This window comes from Felis catus, chromosome C2, assembly GCF_018350175.1.
Source record: "Felis catus isolate Fca126 chromosome C2, F.catus_Fca126_mat1.0, whole genome shotgun sequence".
Lineage (NCBI taxonomy): Eukaryota > Metazoa > Chordata > Mammalia > Carnivora > Felidae > Felis > Felis catus.
In genome coordinates this window covers 157,436,509-157,462,002 of record NC_058376.1, presented here as the reverse complement: position 1 = coordinate 157,462,002, position 25,494 = coordinate 157,436,509, and the positions used below count along the sequence as shown (strand labels likewise).

The window sequence follows — 25,494 nt, the reverse complement described above, 5'->3', positions numbered from 1 at the left end:
AGAGAGAAAAAGAAATGTGAGTCGTCCCTTACATGTATGAAATGATGCTCATGTTCCCTTATAAAAGAGAAAGGCACAGTAAAACTTTCCTGGATCTAAAAGTTTGATGACATTTTCTGTTGAGAGGAAAGCGCGAAACAGAACAGACCTTATGCAAGGGGATTTGACAAAGTTTAGCAAAATCACATACGTATTAACCTTTGACCCAGCAGCCCCACTTTTAGGAAGCTATCCTGAAAGTACACGTCCATAAATTTGCACAAGGTTGTGCAATACAACATTGTCTGCAGTAGCAAAATGCCAGAAATCACCTAAATGTTCACCCACGGGGCAGTGGGCAAATACACGGCACTACATACACAAATTAGAGATGCAGCAGTCATAAAAATACGAAGGCAAATGTCTATGAACTGAGATAATTTCCAGAATATATTTTTAGCTTTAGCCCATAGCAGTACACAGAGCATGTACTGTGTACTTTGTGTTTGAGAATAAAAGGCGGAATAAGAATATACTTACATATGTGCTTCTGTTTTCAAAAAAAAAAGCAATAAAACTGTTTGCTCTAGGAGGTGGAGAGATGAAGGAAGGGGGAAGGTTGGAAGTGAAACTTCAGTGAGTTTGGTTACCCGTTCACACAGTTTGTACTTTGGGATCATGTAAATGTTTTGCGTATTTAAAAAATTAAAATGGGGGTACCTGGGTGGCTCAGTCGGTTAAGTATCATTGGACTCTTGATTTGGGCTCAGGTCACGATCTCACAGTTGGTGGGATCGAGACCTACATCCAGTTCTGCACTGACAGCATGGAGCCTGCTTGGGACTCTCTCCCTCTCTCTCTGGTCTCTCTCTCTCTCTCTCTCTCTCTCTCTCTCTCTCTCTCTCCCCCCCCCCCTCAAAAATAAATAAATAGACTTAAAAATTTTTGGAATAAAAAAGACTAGAATAAATTCCTAAACCAGAAAACAAATTGGAACAAATGAACCTAACTTTATTTTCAATGTGGCAACATAGCTACACAAAGAACAGAATCACTTCAGTGCTCTGATTATACACCCTTTGTGGGATATGATCCAAAGATAGGTGACTAAAAACAGATCTTAAACTTCAGTCAAAAATTTGTTGTTAAAAAGGCTAAAATTAATAACATAAGAAACAACAGGTGTTGGTGAGGATTTGGAGAAAGCTTCCTGCACTGTTGGTGGGAATGAAAACTGGTGCAGCCACTCTGGAGAACAATATGGAGGTTCCTCAAGAAACCAAAAATAGAACTACCCTACAGCCCAGCAATTGCACCACTAGGTATTTACCCAAAGGATACAAAAATACAGATTTGAAAGGGTACATGTACCCCAATGTTTATAGCAGCATTATCAACAATAGCCAAACTGTGGAAGGAGCCCAAAGGTCCACTGACTGATGGATGGATAAAGAAGATATATATACAATGGAATATTACTCAGCCATCAAAAAGATGCAATGACATGGATGGAGCTAGAATGTATTATGTCAAGCAAAGTAAGTCAATCAGAGAAAGACAAATACCATGTGATTTTACTCATATGTGGAATTTAAGAAACAAAATGGATGAACATATTGGAAGTGGGGAAGAGAAGGGAAACAAACTGCAAGAAACTCTTAATGATACAGAACAAACTGAGGCTTGATAGAAGGAGGTGGGTGGGAGATGGGCTAGGTGGGTGCTGGGTATTGAGGAGGGCACTTGTTGTGATGAGCACCAGGTGTTGAATGTAAGTGATGAATCACTGAATTCTACTCCTGAAACCAATATTGCAGTGTATATTAACTAACGAAAATTTAAATTAAAAAAATTTGTTGTTATAGTATGACAATTCTGAACTAGGAGAAAACATATAACTCTGAATTAGGGGGAAATAAATATTATACCCACCAAGACTTTCAGTGTAAGAAAAAAGATGCAAAGCAAATATTAAATCAAAGAAGTTAAAATAAAACACTGTAAGTTTAAATTTGAATTGAGAACGTCCATATGAACTCACCTTCAAAAGTGTATGTCTTTCCTAGATCTGTCCACTGAAAAGGCCAAGATGTAATAATAAATACCCTAGTGTCAGTGAACACATCTTGCCCCCAGATCTTGGTTTCTTTTTTTTTTTAATGGTTTATTTATTTTTGAGAGAGAGAGAGAGAGAGCGAGCATGTGAGCAGGAGAGGGGCAGAGAGAGAGAGGGAGACAGAGGATCCCAAGCTGACAGTGCAGAGCCTGATGCGGGGCTGGAACCCACAAACCGGGAGATCATGACCTGAGTGAAAGACGCTTAACCAACTGAGCCACCCAGGTGGCCCCGGAGATCTTGGTTTCTAAATATCATTTCTCACCAATACAAAGAATGTCCTTATTCTTAGGAGATGCATGTTGAAATCTTTAGGAATAAAGTGGCATGAATACAGTTTATTCTCGATGCTTCAGCTGTGTGTATGTGTGTGGTAAGGATCTAATGATTGCACCAAGTAATCCCTTTTCCCGCACTTGGCATAGCTCTGCAGAATTAGCTCCAGCTGCCCACGCTCTCTTCTGGTTGTGGCCTCCATTCTGAAGATGAACCAGAGCCTGAAAAGATGCAGATTACTAAAGTGCATGTCTCTGAGGCTCAGAGACTCTAAAGATGAGAAATACCACGCGTGCTCTAATTTTCTGCTTAAAACTACTTAAATCCTTTCGATTTGAGATATTTAAAATAGATCACACCTGAGTTCAATCTTTCTTTTTAAATGTTTATTTATTTTGAGAGTAAGAGAGAGCCGAAGAGGGGCAGAGAGAGGGACAGAGAGAGGATCCCAAGCAGGCTCCACACTGACAGTGCGTAGTGGGCAGACACAGGGCTCAGACTCAACGAACCGCGAGGTCATGACCTGAGCCGAAATCGGGAGTCAGACACTTAGCCAACTGAGCCACCCAGGCACCCTGGGACTTCAGTCTTAGTGGCCAAAAGCGCTGATTGAAGTACCATTTCCCAGTGCTTTTTTGGTGTCTTTGGCTGTGGTAGCTGAGAGTTCTCATTCGTAGCCGCTGGCTTTGATGTGGCTCTGATCTTTCCTCAGGAATTGAGAAATGTGGGTTCGTCCTGGGCCTCGATGACTTGCTATGTAATTTGGGGCAAGTCAGATCACCTTTGGGAACTTTGTTTTCAACGGCCAAAGATGAGGGTTGGACTTGATTTTTTTTTTTTCCCCGCAGTAAATTTTTGTGATTTTGAATTTTCTCCAAGTAGGGTAATGTATCTGCAGATATCAGGAGCAGCAAGAGAAAAGAGTAAGGCTTCACTGGGATATGAGGGGCCACCTGGAGTAGTTTAATTTTTCCAGCTAATTTTTTTATATCAATCCTGTATCAGATTCTTTAAACATGTTAAAAATGGATAAGGGCAACAGATGGTTCCTTAATTACAAGAACAGTATTTTGGTATATGATTTTATTGATAATTATCCTTAATTCCAAAAATTTTTTAAGTTTATTTCAGAGAGAGAGAGAGGGAGACAGAGAGAGAGGAGAGAACACACACGCATGCGCATAAGCGGGAGAGGAAGGAGGGACAGACTCCCAAGCAGGCTTCACTCCATCAGCGCAGAGCCCGATGCGGGGCTTGAAGTCACGAACTGTGAGATCATGACCTGAGCCGAGATCAAGAGTAGGATGCTTAACTGTGCCAGCCAGGTGCCCCTCCAACAATTTTTTTTTTTTTTTTTAATCTAGAAGGAAAACAATGGCTTGTGAGTGGTTCCAATCCAACACCTCCCTGTGGCTGCAGCTCGCATGGCTATGCTAGAGCTGGCTGACGATTTGTAACATGCCTCAGGTTTGGGGTGATATACTCCCAAATAACTTATCACGGCAGAACCATTGAGACACAGTAAATCCTCTTGTTCCCTTGTGTGACTGGGGAATTAGACAATCAACCGTGACCATCTAAAAGTCTTGGAATGCAAAATGCACGAAGCATGAAATCCTCTTGAAAACCATTTCATTCTGTTAATTATTCATTAGGTTCCTCAGCGTCTGACAGACCTTCAAGGTCATTATTATGAACGTTAATTATCAATGTAATGTGACCGGGGAAAAGCCGGTTTTAAAAGAGTCCTGTCTGGCAGAATTCTGCAAGTGAAAGAAGTCACCATTTTATTTGGGTGTGCGTGCATCTACTCTGTTGCTGTATGGTGAGAGAATGGGAGTTTTGGAAGCAGACCTTCCAGACTCTTCTGGCTGCCTGGGATAGTCACCCACTCTGTGTAAACTCTCGCGCGGAGGCCTGGAGGGAGAGGGTACATGCCGATCGGGTGGTCGGGGAAAGAGAGAAGATCCGGTGCCAGGCAGGGATGGCAAGTTCTCCATGACCAGGGGGTGATGCTTCCCCCCGAGCCAGCTGGTTTGTTCATGCAGTCAGCGTTGATCGGGTGTCTTCTCTTTACCATGCTTTGCGCTGGCTTGGAAACAGCACCAACGTGGAGTAGGCTGAATGGAGCTGCTTCAAGTCCAGTCTTTCCACACGATTAGCTGAGGGTACACTTCTCACCGTTTCCCCCCATCCCCTCAAAGTTCACCACCGCTACTAAGAGGTACTGTGAAATTTAAGCCCATTGAATATAAATGCGTCTAATGACTGATGCATTTAAGTATTTGTTCCTCCAGCACATCATTGTGAAGTGGTTCGTTTTGGAGTGACTGTCCAGAAACGTCATTTTCAGGCCTCCCCAGTGTCCTCCTCTCTTCGGCACAGCAAACACTTCTGTGGCCCCAACTTAGGACAAGTTTAGGCTGAGGACATGCCTCCAAAAACAACTGGTTATGTTGATATGACAAAATAATGCTGGAGAAGTTCTCAGAATGAACTGGGCTGCCATCCAAACAGGCTCATAGTTGACAGTGTTCTGATGTGTTAGATTGTACCTTCTGGAAAAAAAACAAGATTGTCTATACAGCATTTTCATCACAAACTGATTCCTCAACTTATTTTAGCTGTGTGGCATTAGCATGTATGTATTAAACGTTAGCGCTGGGAATATACCACAAACACCCAGAAAGGTACAGATGGGAGAAAGCTCTGGAATGTGAGGGTAAGGTGGCTGAATCATCTGATCCTTGGACTTGCTGCACTGTGCTGATTTAAAATGTCAAGTTCAGGGGCACCTGGGTGGCTCAGTTGGTTAAGTGGCTGACTCTCAGTTTCAGCTCAGGTCATAATCTCACAGTTTCGAGAGCTCGAGGCCCATCCCGGACTCTATGCTGATGGTGCGGAGCCTGCTTGGGATTCTCTCTCTCTCCCTCTAACTCTGCCCCCTCCCCCATTCACACCGTCTCTGTCTCTCTCAAAACAAATAAATAAACTTAAACATAAATAAATAAATAAAATGTCAAGTTCTTGGTCCCTGCCATTCTAAAGACGGAACCTAATTCCCCTCCCTTGACAATGGGCTGGACATAGAGACTTGCTTCTAATAAATAGAAGGATGCAGAAATGGTGGTGTGACTATGGTGATTAGGTTATTAAAGGGCATCACAGCTTCCTGATTACTCTCTCTGATCCTGTCCTCTTCGGGGAGCCAGCTGCCACGTCACCAGCACAGATACAGAGTCCAATGATGAGGTCCATGTGTGAGGAACTGAGGTATGTCCTACCAGCAGCCACGAGAGAGAGCCACCTAGGGGGGCAGATCCTTCAGCCCTAGGCACACCTTCAGATGACTGCAGCCCCAGCTGATATCTTGACTGCAACCTCAGGAGGGATCTTGAGCCAGAACCACCCAGCTAAGCCACTCCTGCATCGCTGGCTCTCAGAAACTGGTGGATAATAAATATTTTACTGTTTTAAGTTGCTATGTCTGGGGTAATTTGTTAAAGAGGCAACAGGTCCTATAGGCAGATGCCTAACATAGTTGTTGAGAGTAACCTTTCTTACCCCTTCACTCGACGGTGCCATCGTGCGGCCACCCCCACGCACGCGCGCATGCACACACCCATGCATGCACCTGTGAAGAAAACTACCCCACCCTGCAGAGGCCCTACAACTCCTGCCCAGTGCACCCTGGGAGGCAGGTCTTTGATCACTGTTTCACACTATGTGCCAAGCAACTGCTCTCTGGGTACCTGTGAGCTAAATATTTTTATCCTTTAACTACACAATTCAAGGGACACCTGGGTGGCTCTGTTGGTTAAGCATCCGACTTCAACTCAGGTCATGATCTCGCAGTTTGTGAGTTCGAGCCCCATGTCGGGCTCTGTGCTGACAGCTCGGAGCCTGGAGCCTGCTTTTGTTTCTGTGTCTCCCTCTCTCTCTGCCCCTCCCCTGTTCTCACTCTCTCTCTCTCAAAAAGAAATAAACGTTAAAAAATTAAATACACAATTCAGGTTTAATAAGCATTTAATTTTTCAGAAATTCTCAGGTACAAAAAGAGATTTGTCACTGTATCCTATCCATATCCCATTGAACAGACTGGATATCCAATAATACATGAAATTGTTTTGATTTTGACAGTTAAAACCCCTGTAAAAATGACAAATGCTTTAATGGGTAATATAAATATGCAATTGGTGTTATTTTTAACATTCTATGAACATACCTCAAAAAAGCTTCTCTTAATTTTTTGTAAATTTTGGTCAAAGGAAATTAATACAAATTGCATAATTTCAACAAAGATCATCTACTACTACTTGTTTGTGATAAAATGTATTTATCTCTCAATTATTCATCTCCTTGATTGTAGTGCTAGTTGGAATGTTATCCTTATAAATGAGTTTTCCATAAATGAGCTTATGGTCTAGTGAGTCGATGATTATTGAAACATTTGATTTTAGAGAAGGCACATTTTTCCCGGGAATAATTTAGAGCTTGTGTTCACAAAGGTCACATTAATAATTTTTAAACTGTAATTTAATTAGAAAAATAAGATACCTCATTTTAATCAGCTTGTATTTGAAAAAACCACAAAGATAAATATAAGCCCTCTCGAGGTTTCCAGAAAAACCTGATTGATTCTACTCTGGGGATTTCATGATTATTCATTAATTGCTGCCTGTGATATATTTTTTTATTTTTATTTATTTTATTTTTTAAATTTACATCCAAGTTAGTTAGCATATCGTGCAACAATGATTTCAGGAGTAGATTCCTTAATGCCCCTTACCCATTGAGCCCACCCCCCCTCCCACAATGCCTCCAGTAACCCTCTGTTTGTTCTCCATATTTAAGAGTCTCTTCTGTTTTGTCCCCCTCCCTGTTTTTATATTATTTTTGCTTCCTTTCCGTTGTGTTCATCTGTTCTGTGTCTTAAAGTCCTCATACGAGTGAAGTCATATGATATTTGTCTTTCTCTAATTTTGCTTAGCATAATACTTTCTAGTTCCATCCATGTAGTTGCCAATGGCAAGATTTCATTCTTTTTTATTGCCGAGTAATACTCCATTGTGTGTGTGTGTGTGTGTGTGTGTGTGTGTGTGTACCACATCTTCTTTCTCCATTCATCCATCGATGGACATTTGGCTGCCCGTGATAATTTTATACTGTATTCAGAACATGTACTAAGGCCCACTAGCTCTAGGAGGCAAATGGCAACTTTCTGACTTATCATCCAACAATAGTTCCTTTTTTTTTTTTTTTTGCTTCCAATTTGTTTTCTTTAAGATGAGAGATAAAAAGCAAGACGTAAGAGAGGCCCATGGATCAGTTGGAACTGTCAGGTTGGGTCTACAAAGTAGACTCCAAGAGTCATTCTCCACTTGTGAGCCACTGAGTGCCTGGAAGCCCAAGACGACACCACCCAGGGCAGGTGCGATGCACACAACCCTGCTGCCCCGCCCCCTAATTAATCAGGTGAGAGCTAAGGGCCTTGACATTTCATCTCTTGAGTCCTTCATTTTTCTTCTAAATTTTGCCCCTAATTTCTCCACGTTCTATGGTGTTTAACTGGAGACTTTCCAATGGTGACAGAGGCTTGGGTTGTTTTCTGTCTTTGAGGCTCGCAATGCCTTAAAAAAGAAATGTGTTTTTTTTTATTACATTTATTTATTTATTTATTCATTTATTTATTTATTTATTTAAAAATTTTTTTAAATGTTTATTTATTTTTGAGACAGAGACAGCATGAACAGGGGAGGGGCAGAGAGAGAGGGAGACACAGAATCTGAAACAGGCTCCAGGCTCTGAGCCGTCAGCACAGAGCCCGACCTGGGGCTCGAACTCACAGACAGTGAGATCATGACCTGAGCTGAAGTCAGACGCTTAACCGACCAAGCCACCCAGGCGCCCCTACATTTATTTATTTTTGAGAGACAGAGTGGGACAGAGCACAAGCGGGGGAGGGGCAGAGAGAGAAGGAGACAGAATCCGAAGCAGGCTCCAGGGTCTGAGCAAGCGGTCAGCACAGAGCCTGACGCAGGGCTCGAACCCATGAACCGTGAGATCATGATCTGAGCTGAAGTCGGTCACTTAACTGAGTGAGCCACCCAGGCGTCCCTGAAAAAGAAATGTTAAAGCAGGTGATTAAAATAGACTTAATCGTTAAGTAAACATTTGAAGTACCCATATTTAATAAAGTATGTGTTTAACACAAAAATACAAGGCAATATAATTATACTAATTAGAAGGTAAAGAAAGGATTTATGAAAAAACACTAAATTCATTATATATAACCATTACTATTGGGTTCTGTTAATGGGACACAAATTGAAAGTTACTTGATGGACATCTTTCAATCCTGGGTGTGTATCTCTATACCTACTTCTGTACTCTCGCAGACTTTTAGCTCAAATCTGGGGGCATCTGTGAATGGGGAATACGAGCCAATGGACACTCTTGGTCCTGTACTGACCCATGTAGTAGATGCAGGCGAGCCCAGCCCTGTCCCCCCAGGAGCGTCCATCTCCCCCGATTTCCGGTGGCCGACATCTGCATCCCCTTGCCTGAGGGCACCTCTGGGGGTAGGCACGCTGGCTTGCCACAGAGAGGGAGGCCACGGTACCAGAGAAGTAACTTCTCCGGCCAGCAGCCCTCAGGCAGGAAATTGTGAGGTGTGTTTTCCACTGGCCCAGGAGTTGCCCAGTAGGGTCCACCCCTCCCACCCACAGGAGTGACCTGTGTGATGACACGCCCTCCCTCCCAGTCTCTCTTCTTTTCTCCCCTACCTATGCTCCTTGGCTCTCCTCCCAACCTTCGTCTCAAGGCCGGCTTCTGGGGACACCCACGCTAGGACAACCCTATTTCTTGCTTATGGTTTTTTGTCTATACGTTAAGGATTTACTATATAAAAAGACTTACCTCTCACACACTGGACTACTCAAAGAGAAGCTATCGGAGCTCAGCAAACTGCAGGGACAAAATGAAGCAAAATTACGATGTCAGATCAAGTCAAAGGCCATTAAAACATTGCCATTTTATATTTCATCGTATAGATTAAAGGGCTATATTTTGAAAAGTCCCAGTTCGTTTTCACCCATGGTCTTAGGTTTACTGGACAACCCTTAAACAGCAGAGTAATATCTGTAGGGTATGTTGGAAGAAGTCAGATGGAGGGATTATTTCTGTCCAGGATACACGAAGAGACTTGAAGTGACAGTCAGGGCCCTCCAGGGTGTTGAGCAGCAACATCTGACATGAGTTCTGAGCAACAATTAGACCCGGGGGCCTGGAAGCTCGAGCTAGGCTCCCAATGCTTTGTTTGCTGTGAAGGAGGGAAGTAGATGCCAGCATCAAGGTGTCATAAAGGACATGGGGGCTGTGACATGTGGGTTCAGTTTCATTCTTGTTTTGTGCTGGGGCTGAAAGGGCCGTGTTGCTGCGCGCCTGCCCAAGGAGACTGTAACTGTCAGCAGCATCGTGTGTGAGGCCCTCACCATGGATGGTTCCTCCTCCTTTGCTGTCCTTCCTCATGACTCTTCCCCACCCTCTCCCCAGCTCCTCGGACTGCTCCCTGTTTCCCTAGTGCATGCTTTGCTTTCCTGCCTCTGCACATCTGTTCACGCTTCCTTCTTCCTGAATACCTGCCCACTTCTATACTCCCCACTCCCCACTCAGTGCACACATATCCACAGGACCACGGCTCCTTTCCTCAAGGCCAGTTGAACGTCATGCCCGCTGCCAGCCCTCCCATGAATCCTTCCAGCTCCAAGCATTTCATTCCTCCTCTGACCTCCTATGGTTCATTTATTTCTCCGAATCCCATTATTCTTTATCTTATAATTAGGTGTGTAGATGCCTTGCTCCGCTACACGTGTGTCAGCTCAGGGAGCGTCATCGGTGGCGAGTGCGTGAAGAAAGGAACGGAGGAATCTGAAAGTCACTGCATGGAATCGCAGTGGTTTTGGTTGTAGAATTTTTCATCTGCCTTTTTTTTAAATATAATTTGTCAGATTGGTTTCCATACAACACCCAGTGCTCATCCCCACAAGTGCCCTCCTCAGTGCCCATTAGCCTTTTTCATCTGCCTTAATTTTGATTGTTTCTGGCGGGTAGGGATACGTGGAGGAGTAGACAAGAATTCCACGTAGGGGAAAGGCATGAGTATACATGCGTGCGCGCACACACACACACACACACACACACACACACAGATGCACCCTAACTCTTATGTATGTGTGTGTGGGGAGGGATAGGAAGGAAGGAAAGAAGGAAGAAGGAAGGAAGGAAGGAAAGAAGCAAGAAAGAAGGAAGGAAGGAAGGAAGGAAGGAAGGAAGGAAGGAAGGAAGGAAGGAAGGTAGGTTTCCTCTGGGGAGAGAAACTGAGTGATTGGGGTTAGGGAGAGAGACCTACTTTTCTCTGTCTACTGTCCTATAGTTTTTACTTTTGTACTAAGTATCTGTGTTATCTAACTTTTTTTAAATTTTTTTTAAAGTTCATTTATTTTTGAGAGAGAGAGAGACCAAGCGTGAGTGGGGGAGGGTCAAAGAGAGAGGGAGACACAGAATCTGAAGCAGGTTCCAGGCTCTCTGAGCTGTCAGCACAGAGCTGGACGCAGGGCTTGAACTCATGAGCTGTGAAATCATGACCTGAGCTGAAGTCGGATGCTTAACTGACTGAGCCACCCAGGTGCCCCTTTGTTGTTTTTTTTTTAATTAAAAGACATACGGGGGGGCACCTGGGTGGCTCAGTCAGTCAAGCACCGACTTCAGCTCAGGTGGCGACCTCACAGTTCCGTGAGTTCAAGCCCCGCATTGGGCTCTGTGCTGACAGCTCGCAGCCTGGAGCTTGCTTCAGATTCTGCGTCTCCTCTCTCTGCCCCTTTCCCAATCATGCTGTGTCTATCTTTCTCAAAAATAAAATAAACATTAAAAAAACACGTTTTTTTTAAAATAAAAGACATATGAAAAGGAAATCCAGTAACCCTTTGTCCTCTTAAAAAGTCTTATTAACTCTGAAGTTCTGCTACCTGTGTAGGCTGTAGAATATACAATCGACCCTTAAACAACACAAGTTTGAACTGTGGATTTTTTACAGTACAATACCGTAAATGTATTTTCTCTTTCTCATGATTCTCTTAACATTTTATTTTCTCTAGCTTACTTTATCGTAAGAATACAGTATATAATCCATATAACATACAAAATATGTGTTAATTGACTGTTTATGCTATCAGTAAGGGTTCTGTTCAGTAGTAGGCTAAGTTTGGGGGGGAGTCAAAAGTTATACACAGGTTTTTGACTTCTTGGGGAGCAGGTGCCCCTGTCTTCCATGTTACTTAAGGGTGAACTGTACTTGGGTTGAGAAACTCATGAGTTGTGTTGGTAGCAAGACCGATCCTAGTTGTTGGGAAATACTTCCACATGGGTCATTTGTATATCTGCACATCTTCTGAGTAAAGGCACTGAAAGTCGTTGTTCCAAATTATCATTTGAAAGATGTTTGTATAAGAAATAGCCTTGAAGCTAGAGCTAGCGTCTCTGTGTGGAGCGGAGGGCAGGTTTGTTTTGTGTCTAGGGTTATAAAGATAATGTTTCCCTCAGAGGTAAAGGTCAAGTAGGCTTGTTAACAGATCCGGGTTAACAGACCAGGGTTCCTTAAACTCAGAGTTTCTGAGCTATGGTGCAAGCCCAGTGAGTGTGCAGAATTCACCTGAGCTGTCCCACATACCCCACCCCCACCTCTCTGGGGAACTGACACAAAGAGCTCACACTGCCTGCTGTGCAATGAATGATAAAGTCTTCCATATCTGACCCAGGAGTTTCTTGTCTTCTGTTGGCATCCGTGAAACCATGGCAGGTTAACTTATTGGCTCACAAGTATGGTGAAATGTCATGCCCTTTGTAGTTCTTGACAGTAATGATACAGATTTTGATAGTTGAAGATACCCATCTCAATCCAAATCTGATATTTAGGATGAACAGTTCTCTTCAGGTGAGCAACTTCATAGAGGAATTCTATTACTTCAATGGCTTTATTCCGGCAATGTATTCAATACAGACAAGACACAGAAAAGACCCATTAGCCATTTAGCCTGTTCCCTGCTAAGACAGGAAATTGAAATAACTCTGGGAGCCAAATTATGTCCTTGGTTATTTGGCAGATGTCAAACGGTCATTACTCTATATTACAGGTTTCCAGTAAAAACACGGTGGAAATAAAACAACATTTTCCCCAGGATATTAAGAATATCTCTATGATATTTTGTCTACTCTAGCAAATAGGGGTTTGTATTCAGTAGTTAAATGGAGGATGGAAATAGTTTACATATTTCTAGGGGGATGAGATAGGTGTTTTCGTATATGGACATAAATTTCTGTGTTTCATTCCTAGATATCAGAGTGGAAAACATTAAAAAACAACAACAACGTGGAAAAAAAATTAAAAATAGTTATTTTGTTTAAGTCACTCGTCTGTGGTATTTTTGTTACAGCAGCCCAAACTGGCGAAAACGCTCATGTTTGGCAAAACCGGGAGACCCCTGAAATTCAAAACCACACAAAACAGACGGGAGTGCACCCAGGGCGGTGGCAGGAATTGGGGACACTGGCCGAAGCGGAGCAAGCACACTTAGGGTGGGCCGCAGGTCTCAGAGAGGGCCGGGGGCGCTCCACGGTAGAGGGTTCAGGGTAGGGGGTGCCCAGAGCCCAGTCCCAGCCAGAGGAGCCGCATGCAGGGGTGAAGGTAGAAGCAAGGGGGCAGGGCTGCACGAGGACACACACAGACCCACCACGCAGGGGTAGGAAGCAGTCTGCCGGTGAACGGGGGAGGACCACACCATGAGCGGTTCTCCAGGGGCCTATTTTGGGGCTGAAGGAAAGTAAAGGCCAAGCCAGTTCACCCGATCGATACTGAGCCGTGAGAAAAGCTTCCATCCAAGGACCTGGACCCTACCGACAATGCCTCCTGCAAGCGGCTCACAGGAGAGAAAGAGAGGCAGGAGCCAAAACATGAGCTGGTGGCACTTGGAAGAGAAGTGAAAGGGAAAAAAGGCATCAAAGAATTGAAGGAAAACTGGAAATAGTCCAAGGGAGAACAGACACCAAAGCGAACTCAGCAGGAGCCGTGGGGAGCAGGAAGGAAAACAGCAAAAGAGTTTGAAGGGATTAAAGAGACTAGGTTACAATTCTGAATAGGGAGATGAGAGTGGGCCTCACTGAGAAAATGACATTGTGAATAGTCTTGGAGGAGTGAAGGGGTTGGCGGTGCGCTAGGGAAGCGTGTTCCAGGCAGAGGGAACAGCAGGAGCAAAGCCCCGCCCAAGGCAGGGACAATAGTGTTATTTGGCACATCTATATTCACAAGTGTGTTATCTCACCGGGAATTCTACACATAAGCCTTCCAAATTCCCCTTGTTTGTCTTTTTTGATGCTTTTTGCTCTGAATCCAACCATATTAAAATCATGACGTTGGCTTTATTTGTGTTTATATTTGCCTGGTGTGCCTTTGCCCATCCTTCCATTTAAAATTTTTTTTTTTCAACGTTTATTTATTTTTTTTTGGGACAGAGAGAGACAGAGCATGAACGGGGGAGGGGCAGAGAGAGAGGGAGACACAGAGTTGGAAACAGGCTCCAGGCTCTGAGCCATCAGCCCAGAGCCCGACGCGGGGCTCGAACTCACGGACCGCGAGATCGTGACCTAGCTGAAGTCGGACGCTTAACCGACTGCGCCACCCAGGCGCCCCTCCATTTTAAAACTTTAAAAATTATTTTAGGGTGTCTCTAACGTAGAGTATAGGACCGAGTTTTAATTAATCCAATTTGGACATTTTTTTTTATTCGCAAGTGACTCAGGCACATTTACCATAATTGGCAGGCCAAATGTGTTCGTCTTAGTGCTGTCATATTATTTCACGTTCCCACTTCTCATCTTACCTTACCTGCTCTCAGAATGTGGCACAGCTCCTTCTTCATTCATGTTCTTCACCTGCTTCTGAGACACCCCCTTTCCTACTCTCCCAGCTTACCCCCCATCTCACTTACCAGTCCTTCCAAATATCCTTTGCTGTTTTTTCCCTCGTTTCGAACTCTCACTGTTAGAGCTGAGGCCCGGGGCTCAGTCCTTGGTCCTCTTCCTTAATGGCTCCTCACCTCTAGTGGACCCATTCAGGCCTGCGTTTTCAGACATCATCTCTGTGCTGATAATCTGCAAATGCATCCCTCCAGCCATGCCCTCTCTCCTGACTGCTGGCCTGTATTCCAACTCAGCTTTCCAAAAAGCATCTTAACTTAATGTGTCCAACACGGGGATCTGGAGTCTCCTCCAAACCCATTCCTCCCACAGTCTTCCCTACCTCGGTTAATGACAGAGCTGTCACCTGACTTTTTGTTCTCTCATACTTCACATCCAACATGTCTGCCGTTCCTGAGAACTCTTCCTTTAGAATATTTCTAGAAACCATCTGCTTCTCATCACTGTACTGCTCCCACTCTGGGGCAATCCTCTCTTGCCTCAATTACTACAATAGTCTGCTTCCAACCTTGTGTTCCTGCTGTGTGTCCTCAACACAGGAATCTATCTGAGTGATCCTGTTCAGATGCGAGTCACATAATGTCACTCATCTGCTCAGAATTCCTCAGTGGTTCTCTATTTCCTTCAGAATAAAAGCTAAATAAGGAAACCTATTCATAAAATTCATTATTGCTAAGAAAAAAGGCACATGAACATCTCCACAGATGATGAAAAGGCATTTTTTGGTAAACTTTCAGCATTCTTCCTTGATACGTAAAAACACTTCCAATAAGATAAGAATTCATGGATTCTTTTTGTCTCAAACCCAAAGTGAACCTCCTACTTGCTGAGTAAACACCAGAAGCATTTCCTTAAAGTCAGAAACAAGAAAAGAAAGAAGGAAAATTGTAGTTATTTCCAGATTATGTGACTGTAAACTTGGGAATCTGTAAGAACTAAACTACTATAAACTCTAAAAGATTTTATTTGGGTCATAAAACTATTATACAAAAACTAACGTTCATATGATAGGCAACAGCAAACAAAGCTATACCGGAAGAAAAGTTCTCATTTACACACGTAATGAGAAAGGTAAATGTCTAGGAAGAAACTCCATAAGAAATGGGCAAGGTTTACGTGAAGATGTTCTAGGTCTAGTGGTTGGAAGCCTAGAGATAACACCGGGCTCTTTAGTTAGACGCGCTCACTTGAAGTCAGGTAGTGGAAATTAGGAAACCATCTTCCTAGGGCTCCTGGCCCTCCCACTGGAGAGGAAGGTGGTGGGTTTCTTTGTGCAAGTCCCAGTGTCTTCTTGAGCTTCCTGGGTGCCAAGAAGCAGTAACGGTTGTGGCAGCTTTTGGATCCAACTCTGAGATCACAGAGTCCCATTTTAAGGTGTTCACTCTCCGCATTCAGGCAGTGGCTGTGGGTGGATCTGACCCCGGCACGCACATGCAGCAAAACCTTGGTTTGCAAGCGTAATTTGTTCCGGAAACATGCTTAGAATCCAAAGCATTCCTGGATCAAAGCAAATCTCAAGGACCATTGGCTCAGTTGTGATCATGTGACGTTCGGCATCACGTCCTACTCCTATTACAAGACATTGCTCATTTATCAAGTTCAAATGCTTGTCTTGTGCCACACTCACAAGATACGTTATTTGCAATCCAAGGTTTTGCTGTATTTGGTATTAGAGATGGTCGCAGGCATCGGGCGCTCAAGAGGGAACTCTGGGACCGGGTCTGACCCGGCTGGGTTTGAAGACAGTGTCACTGGAGGAAAGTCGGATACTACAAATTGAGGGCACACAGTGGGAAGAGTTATATCACCTGTGGTCACCTGGAATGAGCAGTTTACTGAAGGTGAGGCTTTAAGCGGCTGCTGCATCGGACAGTTATGATGGGAATAAGGGATTCAAAAACTGTCAAGGTGGGCTGGCCTTTTCTCACTGTACTGGAGAGTTGTTTTTGTTTTTTTTTTTTTTTTGACGTTTATTTATTTTTGAGACAGAGAGAGACAGAGCGTGAACGGGGGAGGGTCAGAGAGAGACGGAGACACAGAATCTGAAACAGGTTCCAGGCTCTGAGCTGTCAGCACAGAGCCTGACGCGGGGCTCGAACTCACGGACCGCGAGATCGTGACCTGAGCCAAAGTCAGATGCTTAACCGACTGAGCCACCCAGGCGCCCCTGTACTGGAGAGTTTTAAGAAAGAAAATGATATATTGCCAAAGTCCATAAATACAGAAGGAAATTTAGTATATGATAATGATATGATAATGATGACATTTAAATCAGTAAGGGAAAGATGTATGATTAAGTAAATCAAGTTGGGTAAATGTGTAGCTAACAAGATATATGGTAAAGCTGGATCCATTCTGCTTAACTCACACCCAAACAAATTTCCTTTTATTTATTTATTTTAACGTTTATTTATTTTTGAGAGACAGCCACAGAGCGTGAGCGGGGGGACAGGCAGAGGGGGAGGGAGACATAGAATCCGAAACAGGCTCCAGACTCTGAGCTGTCAGCACAGGGCCCAAAGTGGGGCTTGAACTCACCAACTGTGAGATCATGCCCTGAGCTGAAGTCGGACACTCAACTGACTGAACCACCCAGGTGCCCCCCCAAAAAAATTTCCTTTTAAAGGAAAAATGTGAAATCATGAAATATTTAGAGGAAACCATGGAAGCATTTTCAAAATAATCTAAGAATGGTAAAGGTCTTTCTAAGTATGATACAACCTGGAAATACTAAGTAGTAAAAAAAAAAAAAAAAAAAAAAGCCTTGGTAAAATTCACGGATTAGAAATGGAAAAGATCTGCATTGCCAAACAAAACAAGACAAAACAAAAACACAAGCAAATAAAACAGCATAAAGAAAGTCAAAAGATATGGCAAGCTGAGAAAAAGTCTTGACATTCATATTTAAGAAAAGGACTCTTTTTACCATTATGTAAACCTTCTCTATCCAGTAGAAAATTGGACAAAATATGGGCACCCGGGTGGCTCAGTCGGTTAAGCATCTGGTTCTTGCTTTCGGCTCAGGTCATGATGTCACGGTTTGTGAGTTTGAGCCCCACATCAGGCTCTGTGCTGGCAGCGTACTGTGTGCTTGGGATTCTGTCTCTCCATCTCTCTCTCAAAACAAACATTTTTTTTTTAAAGAAAATTTGGCAAAATATATGAACGATAATTTCACGGGAAGTAAATACAAATGTCTTTTTCACACTCCTCATAAGAGAAAGGCAAATTGAAACCTGTTGTCATCTCTCAGATTGGTACGTTCCATCCCAGATCTGGCCAAAATGGAGTAAGTCCACTGCAGCCTGTGTCCCCCACGGACTACTACTAAAACCTCTGGATAAAATATGCAAAAGAGGCTTTGCAAGTTGGAGAAAGTGGTGAAAACTGTTTTTCCTTCTCCCTCCTCCGACCTGAGGCCAGAGTCACAGTGCTGCACTGTGGTAGTACAGTGACATGGGGAAATGAGACCCTGAAAGAACACCTGTCCCCTGGACACAAGAAGTGGGAAAAGGGACCCCTGTTGTGCAAAGAGCATGAGGGGAATCCGTTATTTTTTTCTCTCTTCCCTCTATACTGCCTTTAGAGCAGCCCCAATTGCACAGAAGTGCATGAGAGATAGAAAGCATAGAAAATTCCAAGAGAACCTTAGTTTCTGGCCAGCAGAACTGGAAAGAGGAGGTCCTGGGAGCCAGAAGATATGAAGGAAACCCCCAGAAGGAGAGGGAAGGGAATCCCTAATTCTGTGTAGTGGTTTGTTATGCAGCAATAGGTAACTAATACAGGGACCCATGTCATTAACTCACCCCGGTCAGCCATTTGTGTTGTCCAACAACTGATTTGTCATACTTAACACAGGATGTTAATTTGTTAATTGTGGAGATGAAATGAGATTGTCCATGCGAAAGGCATTTTTTTATATTTCCATTCAAATTTTGTCCCCCCTCCCCCGCCAATCCTTCTGGTCATAGAAATGCCAGAAGATGAAGTCATACGGAGGGAGGGCCATTCAAGTTCAGGGGTTGAGAAGATAGGAAGACTGCAATTTTAAAAAGCCTAATAAGTAATTCATGTCTAAACCTATTGACTCACAAACAATTTGTTCCAACTGCAGAAGAGAGAGAACTTCTGGACGTATCCATGCAGGGCTTACTAAAAAAGACAGCCATGTGAGAACTGACCAGTAAGGGTGTGAACTCCTGTGACAGAGCATTGGGGTTCTAGAAAGAATAACAAACAGCCCCTATCAAGTGACAAGCTTCTGTTCCCATTCCCTAGTCTCCCTCCTCCCTGTCCTGAACCTGGAAGACCCAGAAAAGGGGCAGAGGTGTGGAGGAGCAGATCTCACTTCTCTGGCTTGGCAGGACTTGGAGGTATTCCTCTGGGCTGACCTGGGTGTATGGAGGGAACCCTTATAAAGGGTTCATTCGTTGCTTTCTTTTGTTCCACTGAGGGTTATCGCTTGCCTGTTGTGGATCGAAGGCCGTTCCAGACACCGGGAATATATCAGCGGACAAAATTGACAAGAATCTCTGCCCTTGTGAAGCTTACATTTGGGAGAGACTGACAGTAAACATAATAATATAAAATGTTAGGTGATGCGTGCTGTGAAAAAAAGATATAGGAGAGCAGGTAGGTAGGTGGTGGGACGTGGAGGAGAGCAAGTATTACACAGGATGATCAGAAAGGGCCTCAGTGAGAAGGTGGGATTCTATTCCCTGGAGGGAGGAGAGGAAGTAAACAGTCTTCTTAATTAAGGAATGCAGAGGGAACAGCCAGGACGAAAACCCTGGGGTGGGAGCTGGGTGAGTGAGATCTAGGAAGAGCCGGGGGCCAACGTGGCTAGGGCAGAGAAAAGGGGAAAAGTAAGAAGTCTGAGAGATGAAAGGTGGCAGGGGACTTGTTCTGATATTTGAAAGTGACAAGAAAATTGGGGCCTGGACTGCAAGAGACCGGCCAGAGGAAAATGCGAAGAGGCCTACAGGTTTCCCTGGCTCTCAGAAAGCAGAGCATTTTTGTAAATTGAAAGGCGAAGAATAATCCTCGCACAACCTTGCTTTCCGAACGTTCCCGTTAACGAAAGACCTACATTAGTACCTGTTTTCGGTAAAGGAAAGAAATCTGAAGAGGATTACCGCTTTTACTAAAAAAGCTATTGCTGTAGTAATGGAGGTCTTTCGTAAGAGCAGGGATATCGCTATTTTTTTCTCCGCGTCTCTACTAGGCTCCACCCCCCCAGGTGCGAAGGCCCAGCGAGGCCCCACCCCTCATCGGAAAAGCAGCCCATAAGACACGCCTCTCCCACCGTGGTCCCGCCTCCTCTGGGAGCGACAGCCCGTAGGACACGCCCCTCGCCGTGGCCCCGCCCCCTCCCGGTGGGACCGCCCAATGAGGCCCCGCCCCCCAGCCGCGGACAGCCCATAAGGCGCGCCTCTCCCACCGTGGTCCCGCCCCTCCTCGGGAGTGACAGCCCACAAGGCACGCCTCTCCCGTGCCCGGCCGCGTTCCCACTCCCGGCCAAAAGCCAGCCAGGCCCTTCCTACCTTTTCTCCGGAGCCGTTCCTGCCCCAGCCTTGGAGGGACTCCCCACTAGGCCCCGCCCCGCTCAGGGCGACGCAGTGCTGGGCCCCGCCTGTCCCGACGTGGTCCGGCCCAGCCGGCGCACCCTGGAGTCTGGGCCCCGCCAGGCCCACCACACCCAGCGCCCGGCGCGCCCTCCCTGCAGGCCTCGGCCCGCCCCCCGCCTCCAGCGTCCGCGGCTCTGCCTCCCCGTGGCGCCGGCCGTCGGGCCCGCCTCCGAAGACGTGGAGCGCCGCTGCGGCCGGTGAGTGGGGGAGGGGCCCGCAGCCCCTCTCGCCGTCGACGGCGCGGAGCCGGGGTCCGTGTGGGACTGAGCCCCGGCTGCCTGGCGGCGGCGGCGCGCCTCCAGGGGCGCCTCCCACTGCCCTTCCTTCCCGGGGTACCTCCCCGGGGCACCTCCCCGGGGCACTGTCGGGAATGGGGAAGTGGGACCGGGATGGGCGCAGATGGGGGTTGGGGAGGGAGGACTGAAAGTATGGGGGGGTGGCAGGCGCAGGTGGGGGCTGGGGAGAGCCTATAGGAGTCTGGGATGGAGGGCTGAGTATTGGAAGAAACGTGGTGAAGCCGAAAGCTGGGACTTTGGTCAGGATGGGGACTTGGGGTCTTCCGAGCTCAGGGGAGTGAGGTCGTGGGTGGGGTTGGGAAAGGCGGCCAAGCCTATCGAAGGACGTTTTTTGGAAGGACCAGCTCAGCGGCGCAAGATTCACGTTTCTCGGGCCGCCTGGGGAGCAGGGACGCTTGGGATATGTCCGAACTAGTGTGGCTGCAGCGAACTTGCAGGGTCATGCTCCCTTTCACATCGGGGTGATTGGGTTTCCGGGCTCTCCACTGGCACACGTAGTACTTTTTAAGCAATAAATGCAAGTCAGGGGCAGTGCCTGGGACACCTGAGAAATGTGGATGGAATCGAGTTCTCCTCCTATAGGCTGCTTCTGTTTTCCTGGTGCCTGCCCAGCGCCGGACTCGGTGCGCGCCGTCTGCTGCAGAAGGCTGTTCCAGCAGCCAGGACAGTGTACAGAGGTTCCGGGCTTCAAAAGTACAGCGGAGGTTTATTCGGACCGCAAAACGGTTGTGGCCCATGCCCTTAAATCCTGCGGAGTTTAATTTCCAAAACTCGAGTCCCGTGGCGTCTTTCAAAAGTCACATCTTTACTCTCTGCCTGCTTTCGAGTTGAAGTCTCCCGCTAATTTACAGAACCAGATATTTTCTAAGGGCCCATTCTGTGAGGACACTTAGTTTTAAATTCACCGTGGGAAGTAGATCATGTGTGTTCTGACCAGCTTTTGCTGAAAGAATTGCGGAATTACCGGTGAAGGATGAAATTTAAAAGATCTAAAGTAATGCAAGGGAATAGAAGGGGCCTAGTAAATTGGTGTGTGTGCTTAAAAAAAAAGCCAGTGAAACTTTTTTTCATTGTAGAACCTTAGAAGATAGAGAAAAGAGTATAAGGATGAAAATGAAAATCCCATGTAATTTAACCAACCCTCTTAACATTTTGGTGCAATACGCCTTCATTCTTTTTGTATTTTATTGTGTATTAAATGTACATGTTACATAATTGGGGTCATATTGTTATATTACTTTGTTGTCTGCTTTTACCCCCGCTTGGCATTTCCCCCGATCGTTAAAAATTCTCCGTAAACGTCTTTTTATATGGTTGTGTGATCATCATATGGATTCATGCTTTTATCACATATCAGAGCTTTAGTTTTGAGTCAAGTGCTATGCTTGCAGGTGACGTGCAGTGTTGCTCCAGGGTTTCAGACGTGATTCCAGAGCAGACAGGAAGTGTGAATGAGAGGAGGTCAGTCCTGGCAAGGCCCCGTTGGGTGCTTCTGTGCAGAGGTGGCCTTCTTGGTGCAGCATCTCTTTAGGCCTAGGCCTGGGCTGCTGTGGCCAGGCTGCCTTCCAGTATGTCTGTCTCGCCTCTCCTGCATCTTCCGGTGCGATCCCGATGCCATCAGGTTCCCAGGTGCGTTTCTCACATGGGCCTCACCAGCTTCCTTACCTCTTCAGTGTCGCCGAGAAACTCTAGTGCGGGTGGGTGTGTACGGTGTGCTGACTTACCACTCCCAGATTTGCACACCTTATGTAACTCGGAGAGGCAGCTGCCCTGGGTCTCGAGGAAGGAGTGTCTCCCAGTTGCCCTCGTCATTAGCAGCCTGTTGCAGATTTCAGAAGACGGCTCTGTTTTCTTACCCTCAGGGCCTCCAGAAGGGTCCTGTCCTTCCATCTAGCCCCGGCCATTAAAATTGCACCTTTTCTCCTCGGGAAATCCCTCTCATTTTCCAGCTCAATCAGTGTGGCCCTTCGTCTTTCTCTCAATGATCTGTTCCTGTGCTGCTTCGTGACTGAGTAATGTTGGTTTATGTTTCTCCTCGGGTCTGAAATACGGTGATTTCTGAAGATACCTGTGCATTTCCTTCTAACTAGCCTTTGGATTTATAATTCCATTGGCTCCCCCCACCCCCAAGCTCAGGAAGAGAATACACAGTCTCCTATTCTTTTCTTGATCCTTGATAAAAGATGCATGTACTCCCGGCCCCATGGCTGAACTCACAGTGTGTTTATCTTCATATGCGCATTTCAGCCACTATGGTCAGGATTCACCTCTTCCTGTAGGCAGGTGATTGCAGTAGCTAATGTAAAAGCGCCTGAATCCAGTTCGTTTTTAGGCCTCTCTTTGGCGCTGTGTGCAGTACAACACACGGTAAGAACAGAATTTGGGATGGCTGTCCTGTGCCCCAGAGTGTCTCTGGAACCTGTATGCTGTGCCTTTTAGTCATTCCTGGCTGCTGTCCTGGTTGACAGCTTGGGTGAAAGGGGGAAATTGGTTGTGGTAGCAGAAATCGTTGTACCGTCCAGTGCCCAAGAAGACTACATATGTTGGATCATTGTTTTTTAGATTGGCCCCCACTGGGACCACGAGCCTCATTTCTGTACCCACACTTCACGCCCTCATGTGCCCCCTCTGGTATTTTGGTCCCGTGTATTTATTAGTCATGCGCATGGTGATGATGGTAGACCAAGCTCCCATGAAGACCCTCTGCTCAAAGCAGATTGCAGAACTCAGCTTAGGCCAAGGCTGCCCTGAGGCTTCTTGTTTTTACTGCCTTAGACTTGCTCTTCATGCCATTGGGCCCGCCAGTGGGGAGAAGCGGTTTAGCACAGGCCTGGATTCCGCTGGCCGGTGAATTACAACACTGAGTGCTCCATACCTGCACCCTGCTGCGTGCAGAGCACAGGGGCAGGGATCCCCCAAGGAGAGAGCATCCCAGAGGTGTTCCTATATAGAGACAGAAATTCCCTGAGCAATGGGTGCCCCTCGGTGGGTTACAGGGACAGGAAGAAGACCGCACAGAAGGTGTGGCGCGGCGGGAGGGGGCGTCTTAGGTCACCAGGGTGGTAAGTACGTTGTGGCGCGCTGGCTGGCCTGAGCGCAGAACAGCTGAAAGCAAGCGTGAACAGAGCAGAGTGGTCCTTCAAGGACTGTCACCAGCAGTGTTGAGCCTCGAGGGCATTTTATGTGTGGGAGCCTCAGAGGGATCAAGGCTTCCCGAGCTCCACCAGCAAGCCTCCACGGACACTCTTTTCCCACCTGGCACGGTTCAGAGCGAGTCCAACCAACACTGGCCCTGGAGTTAGTCTGTGAGACTTTCAGGGAGCTAGGCTTGCAGCTGCCCAGCGTGGCCGGGCCGGCGTTTCTTCTAATGACAAGACTGCGAAACTGACTTTGTTGACTAAGTTCACAAAAAGGAAAAAAAAAGGAAAAGGTCTTTTTCATACTGCCTGGTATCATTCAGAGAGCACTGGATTTCAGTCTGTGTCTGCCATGCTGGTTGTGTGATTTCGGACCTTGTGACTATGATACAGTGAGGTCACGGGACTCGGCGACCCCTAAGGCTCCTTCGGCTCTAAAACTCCTATCGTTGCCCAGCTCCACTGGCGCTTTTGGCCGCCTCCTTCTGGATAGGAGGGGATGTGCCTATGTGCGGAGCCGTTTCATTTTATACACTGTTGGACGGGAGGCTTTTCGTTGTTATCGAGCCTTTATTCAAACAATCTTTACAGTTAGGCAACTTCTTTTTTACAAAGTTGGTATCTTTTTAATCTGGGACTAGAGCAAATTATCTCGTATTATACAGTTTTAAAAAATATCGTTTGGCCTTTCCTAAAGGGTACACTTTACCCTTACTTTTAAAATGTCGGACCTCTATACTGTGTTACAAGTGTAAAAGCCATTTTTTTCTAATTATAAGAAAAAAACCCTTGCCTATTAAAATTCAAATCAAAAAGAGAAACGTAAAGAAGAAAATAGCAATCCTCTGAAATCCTACTACCTAGACGTGACAGTTGGGAGAGATATATCTGCCTAATCATCGATGGGATATTTATTCAAACGCACACAGTATAGAGTGAATCGTGAGTGTAGCCACACGTGGTTAAGGGTGTGAACTCTGGCCTCAGGGTGCCTGAGGTTAGGCTCTTCTGCTCGCTGCCATGTGACATTGGACAAACTCCTTAACCTCTTTGACTTCAGTTTTCTCATCTGCTGAATGAAAGTGTTAAGAGTTTCTTTTCCATGGGGTTGGTGTGAGAATTCAAGGAGTAGCCCATGTAAAGACCCCAAAGTTAGCTAGTGTTGAGATGGCGGCGTAGGAGGGCGCTGGGCTCACCACGTCCTGCCGATCGCTTAGATTCCACCCACATCTGCCTAAATAACCCAGAAAACCACCAGAAGACTAGCAGAACGGACTCTCCAAAGCCAAGCGTAGACAAGAGGCCCACGGAAGAGGGTAGGAAGGCCGGAGAGGTGTGCGCGTTCCATGGACTGGCGGGAGGGAGCCGGGTGGGTGGAGGGGCAGCCCGCCTGACGAGGCGGAGCCCCCGAGCCTGGCTTGCAAAAGCGGAGGGGCCGGACTGCGTGAGTTCTGACAGCCAGTGGGACTTAACATCTGGAATGTTAAAAGTGAACAGCTCTGCTCGGAGAGTGAGAGGGCTAGAGGACAACGGGAGGGAGAGTTGTTGAGCCCCGGAAGACAGAGCTCAGCTCGTGGGGAACAAAGGCTCTGGCCAGCGCCATCTCCCTCTCCCATCCCCCAGCCGGAACCCCAAAGGGAACCAGTTCACCGAACTTGCTTGCACTGTGCAAACACCCAGGGCTGTGCTTCTGTGGATCCATCCCTCCGACGGCTGTGCCTCCCTCCTGGTCGCTGCAGGGCCCCTCCTGCAGAGGACCACCGACGGCAAAGCGATCTGAGCCTGCCCCTCCCGCCCCTGTGCACCTTGCGGATCCACCCCGGCTAATACGCCAGATCCTATCGAAGCAGCACCACAAGCCTGGCAGTGTGCAAGTAGCCGACAGGGGCCACACCACTTCACAGTGAGTCCTGCCCCAGGGAGAAGGGAAGAGAAGGTACACACCAGTCTGACTGTGGCCCCAGCGGTGGGCTGGGGGCAGACAATCGGATCTGGCTGCGGCCCGCCCACCAAAACAAGTTACTCCGGACAGT

General features: G+C 46.3%; 1 protein-coding gene and 1 long non-coding RNA gene across 19 annotated transcripts in view; one reads left to right on the top strand and one right to left on the bottom strand.

Moving 5' to 3' along the window:
* The window catches only part of ANO10 (anoctamin 10), a 287,855-nt gene that overhangs the window by 27,931 nt on the left and 234,430 nt on the right, over positions 1–25,494 (top strand). For 7 of the 18 annotated variants that reach the window (XM_023260817.2, XM_045037974.1, XM_045037973.1 and 4 more), the window contains exon 1: positions 19,882–20,225. The exons of 1 other annotated variant lie outside the window; for it this stretch is intronic. The gene's annotated coding sequence lies outside the window, so the exon portion shown is untranslated. Of the gene's footprint in view, positions 1–19,878; positions 20,226–25,494 lie in introns of those variants that run through there. 10 more of the 18 variants (XM_023260815.2, XM_045037976.1, XM_023260816.2 and 7 more) reach the window with 4 other exon arrangements.
* LOC109491623 lies at positions 8,430–20,079 on the bottom strand. Its single transcript, XR_002745536.2, has 3 exons — positions 19,945–20,079; positions 9,290–9,337; positions 8,430–8,488 (listed from the first exon to the last, which is right to left on the bottom strand). It is a non-coding gene; the product is annotated as an uncharacterized LOC109491623 (long non-coding RNA).